Raw genomic sequence first — 5,694 nt, forward strand, 5'->3', positions numbered from 1 at the left:
TGGGAGGGATGGTGGCTCAGAAGCCCCTTCCTCTGGGCCAGGAGCAGCGGGACAGAAAGTGGCCCAAAAGCCCTTTCCTTTGGGCTGGGAACAGCGGGAGGGATGGTGACTGGGAAGCCCCTTCCTCTGGACCAGGAGCGGTGGGACAGTGGCTCAGAAGCCTCTACCTCTGGGCTGGGAGCAGTGGGATTCAGTACTGTGGTCTGGTGGTTTGGTGTCCTGTGCGTCTTTGTAGTGTGGAACCAGGTGGCTGCCTGTCTGCAGTGGGGTGATTCGGCATCTTCCACATGACTCGGGACCTCGGTAGGGCGTGGGCAGACCTGCCTGTCTGCAGCAGGGTGATTCAGCATCTTCCATGGGACTTGGGACCTTGGTAGGGCATGGGCAGACCTGCCTGTCTGCAGTGGATTCAATTTGTTTTTTATTTCTTCTTCTGTTACTTCATTGGGATGCCCCTAATTTATTTATTTATTTTCTTTCTTTCTTTCTTTCTTTCTTTCTTTCTTTCTTTCTTTCTTTCTTTCTTTCTTTCTTTCCTTCCTTCCTTCCTTCCTTCCTTCTTTCCTTCCTTCCTTCTTTCCTTCTTTCCTTCATTTCTTCTTTTCTTCTTTCCTTTTTTCTTTCCTTCCTTTCTTCTAGGGATTGAACCCGGGGCCTTGCATATACTAGCCAAAAGCTTTATCACTGAGCTACATTTTCAGTCCAGGGCATTCTTACTTTTAGATTAAGTTAAAGAAGTGGGCTAATAAACTGAATTACTTGCACTGATATTTTTATTGGTAAGTTGAACATAAATCACTGCCCTCGGTTGTTGCTAATGCTTTGCCATCTGGAGATTCTTGTTCTCTTGTAAGGTAATAGACTAAAGTATAAAGATAGGGATCATAATCCCTCTTTATAAGACTTTTAAACCTTTCCTAAAATTATATTTTAAAAACTCCTATTCTAACACAATTTTTCTGATCAGAAACTTTGGGTAATTTTTTTTTTATTGTGTAGTAGATGTGGTTGAAACTTCTTTATGTTCATTTAAGATCCTTCAATCCTTGTTCTAATTGAAAATTTCAGTCTGACAAACTGTCTTTTCTTTGAGCAATTAATCCTATAAACCTGTTGTCCATGACTTGATTTATACTCTATTCCTTATTTGGAAAATTATTCCTTTTCCCCTTTATCCTATACAAATCATAATCATTCTATGAGCCCAACTAAAATTTCACCACTGATAACCATTTGACTTTATTTTCTCTTTATTATGAATTTATAGTTTACTATCTCTAATATTCATTTAATGCTTTTCATAAAGTATTACTTTTCAAATATCTCCATACATCTACTAGATTAAAAGTATAATTTTCTTTGTTTTTATTATTACTGTGGCATGGTTTTTCTGGTAGTAATGGCTTAGGAAATATTTATCATTGTTAGACTAATAAGAGAATTTTATACATTATCATTTATAATCTAATGTAAAAGTTTCCTAGTGGTCCCCTATCAAATAGTACCTCAGGTAAGTAGGTTATGGTGATTCCTATTAAGATACAAAACATAAGACATATGTGCATGTAAGCAGATGCTTTAAACTTTGTATTTTTATGTCCAACATAATACTCATTTCTCTTTGTTTATTGAGTGGATGCATTGAGGGGTGTTATGTAGTAACTTTTTAAACTGATAAGAACAGATACTACACTTGATCTTAGCCAAAAGGCCGAGAAGCAATTGTAGTAACTTTTTAAAAGGCAAAGATAAATTTAGCAGACAGTTATTGTGAGTTTTCATGAATCTTATTAGTAATTATCTGAATCCTAAGACTTTATGAAACACCTATATTTTTGGCCAGGATCTATAAAGCTCTGGATAACTCTGCCTTTTGTACTTGGATTTTGCTAGCATTTCCTTTGTGTAGGTTATCTTATGACCCTCAACAGCCATAACTCAGTTCTACAATGTGAAAGAATGCCAGTTATACTAGATATTCTGGTATTAGGATCTTCTTTTTACTACATCCAACAATAATAGATCAGCTGGCAATGTGACATCTTTAGAGAGATGGCAGTCATTCAAAGACATTAAACCTGTTGGACAATATAACTGTCGTTAACTGGGCCAGATTGACAGAGGATGGAAAACTAGAAAACTGAGAAACTATAACACTGTTCATTTCTATCATAGGTACAAGTTCAGAACACTGAGGTCACTGAAAGCCCAGGGTTCAGCCCAATTCTGACCAACGACTTCCGAACATGAAAAATTTGAGATAAGTTATCCATGGCACATCTAGGTAAGGATGATAGTTAGGTAACTGAATGTGTGTTTTGGACTTTGGATTAGGATAAATACAGTAGTTAAGATGTATTAGATGCTTATTATTGGCTTGGTAGAACTCTTAGTACTTTACTAATATAAACCCTTTGAATCTAGTTTAGGTAGGTGCTATTACTTTCTTTGTTTCAAATCTGAAGAAACTGAGATGCTAAAAATTAAATTACTTGCCCCAAATCAAATCTCTACAAAGCACTGGAGATTAATTTTTAGCTCAGGTACTCTAGTGCTAAGCTGTGTTCTTAACCATCACACCTCCTTTCTGTTAGTATTTAGGAGATGGTTCAAATGGTGGTTTTGAAAGAAAATTTTCAAAGTCAAATTAATAAGTTGACAGTAATAAATGCTATGCAAATGGACATTATATTACTTAGGGCTATGCAAATGGACATTGTATTACTTAGGACTATGTTAATGACAAAACACCCAAAATATACATGATGGCTGGCATTTATGTTGGGAGAAAGCACTGAATATTTATTTCTCACTCATGAAAAGTCCAAATAGTGATCCAGTGATCCGGACTCCTTCCAGCTTGAGGCTCTGTCCACTTCAAAGTGTAGCATTTGCACACTCTGGTTGCCTTCATCAAGCCCACCAGAAGATTAATTTCATGAAGCACAAATAGGAGGTTTTTATGGCACACTTCATGTAGAAGTATACATTTTTTGTTATTGCGTTTTACTGCCTAATGCTGTGTCATAGGGTCACTGTGTACTCAGTTAATTAAAAGGAATTCTGGCAGGTACAGGCCCAGAAATAAGATGGAGAGGTGGGAGGAACAGTTTTCATGTGTTTGCTACATCTAGTGATGCAAACTTTTATTGTATGGGCTTTAAAGCTACCTAAGTGTTGTATGCTAGGAGTCAAATACTATAAGCAGAAATCCTATGATTTTGAACAGAAATTTAAAATAGTTTTATGATGGATTCATCATTTACCTTTGTAAAATGAATGATTTTATGCCTTCATTAGAATAAAATTAAGAACTATTCTGGCTTTTAAAATTGCATATGAACATTATTATTTCTCTAAGGGTATGGTAAAATAACACATTTGGAAGCAACTTAATTTTATTTTTTAATTTCATTTGCTAATGAAGGGCTGAGAGATTAGCATTTATAAAATGTTGAGGCATTATAAATGATGAAACATAGTAGACATAAAGCATACTGCTCTAGTTTTATAAATATATTATAATAATTATTAAAAGAAATTCTCTAACTTATCCATAACATAATTGAGAAAAAAAGTTATGCTGATGCTTTCCATAAAGACAAATATGAATAACACATTTATATTAATATTTTATATTGCAGTAGAGAAAGAATTTTAATAGTTACCTGTTTCCAAAAATCCATATATGCTAATTATCAAATAAAGAGATGGGGGTATAAGCATTCAACAGCTTGCATTTTCTTTATTAAAATAGGAAAACAGAAAAATCAAAACATTTTTCCAGTTTTACCTCTAACTTTTTACCTTGTTCTCCACTCTCCAGCATTTCCTGCACACACTGAAGGCAAATGTCACTGAGTAGAAGAGAATCACACACATATACAATAGCGTTATTTTCACTTACACAGAAATAAACAAACTTTGAACTTTAAATAAAACAGCAAGAGAACAGTAAATGCCCCCTCATTCTGTGACATTACTCTGTAATTATTTTCCTTGAAAATATATGAACATTTTTCCAGTGACATATTTTCCAGTGATACAAAATCACTAGCCATTATAGTTGTGATTTACTCTGAACTCTTAAAATTTTATAAAATAAGATGTAGTCTTTATTCCTTCTAATAGGTTGATATCTAAAAATAGTGCCATTGGGGCTGGGTATTTAGCTCAGTGGTTTCGTCGCCTGCTGCGCAAGCGCAAGGACCCGAGTTCGATCCCCAGTACCAAATAAATAAATAAATAAATAAATAAATAGTGCCAACTGCAGCATCATACTTGAACTTTGAATATTCAAATTTGATATCCTAATTATACAGATTATGCAAAAGAAAACCTATAGGGACTAGATAGCTGTGGGAGTGCAGTGGGGGAAGAGAAGTAGCTGAAAGATCCAGACTTGTATCAGTATGAGGATTGTAGCCTTAATAACTTTATATATTAAAGAACAGAAAGACCAGGTGTGGTGGCACATGCCTGTAATCCCAGCACTTGGGAGGCTGACACAGGAGTATTGCCACGAGTTCAAGGCCAGCCTGGGCTGCATAATAAGTTCAAGGTCAGCCTGAACTACATAGCGAGACCCTGTCTCACAAAACAAATAAATAGAATAGAAGGCATAAATTCTGTATAGGGATTTTAATAATATTTAATTAAATTTATTTTAATATTTAATTAAATTAATTAATTTTAATTTTAATAATATTTAATAACATTTCTAAGGACTATAAACAGAATACCTAACAAGTTCTAATAATTGAACAGTGGCTTACATCTCTATCATTTCTGTAGTTTTCATTCCAAAATTGGTCATGAAAACTTGTGCTCTGTATGCCTCGCTCTAAGTGTACTCTACAATGTACTGTGAATTTAAATCACGCACGTTTTTACACTCTTTGAATTTTATAACAAAAATGTATTCTTGAAGAGAAAAAAGAAGAAATGAGGGGAATCACTAAATAACTCAGGAAACCCTGCCTGCTGTTTTACTTTAGTCACTTCTCACCCAAGGTGAGTTTAAGAAGCAAAGTAGGCTTTGAGTTGCTGGGTGCCAGTTTCAGAGGGCCTCTCATAGTGTTAGCATCTTGTAGCCTGAGAGTAATTTTAGTGTTTGAGATTCATAATTGAGATACTAATGGGTCTAAGTGCAAGTCAAAACTTCCATCTGTTACCAGCTGACAAAACATCTGTCTGAACCATTGCTAGAGGAAAGCTAACTTTGGTAACATTTCTGAGAGACAATTATTTCTATTTTCCAGAATTGTTAGGGGGTGGTCAAAGGGATTACCCCTGGCAATTTGATGACATACAACATAGAAATTAGGACTGATGTTTGAACACTACACACTATAAGATGGGGTTTCCTGGGATGGAATATTTATAGTGTTACAATATTTTCCCTGCCCTATTTGTGGGTTTACATAGTTCTCCATACTGTGTGGATTTATTTGTGTTTTTCTTTTTGTCTTTGCACAGAAAATTCATAATCATTCTTTCAGCATAATTTACATGTCTTGTTCCTTTTATGTTCCCTTGGCTGACTTACAGGCTTCAGAAATCAACTTTTCATAGTGTCCCAAGTCAATGAGATGGAAAGGTTAAAACCTAAAATGTGTTTTCTTAAATTAGGAAAGTAAAAAGGAATAGTCATCCCCAAATATTGCTGGTGAAAGGTCAATAGACTACATGAAA

At 35.0% G+C, this 5,694-nt stretch overlaps 1 pseudogene; it reads right to left on the reverse strand.

Moving 5' to 3' along the window:
• Window positions 1-1,496: 1,496 nt before the first annotated feature.
• Window positions 1,497-1,723, reverse strand: LOC147828809 (U2 spliceosomal RNA; annotated as a pseudogene).
• Window positions 1,724-5,694: the final 3,971 nt, after the last annotated feature.

Source organism: Heterocephalus glaber, unplaced genomic scaffold, assembly GCF_053883595.1.
Source record: "Heterocephalus glaber isolate CG9 unplaced genomic scaffold, H.glaber_assembly_v1.0 deba00000901, whole genome shotgun sequence".
NCBI classification, from domain to species: domain Eukaryota; kingdom Metazoa; phylum Chordata; class Mammalia; order Rodentia; family Bathyergidae; genus Heterocephalus; species Heterocephalus glaber.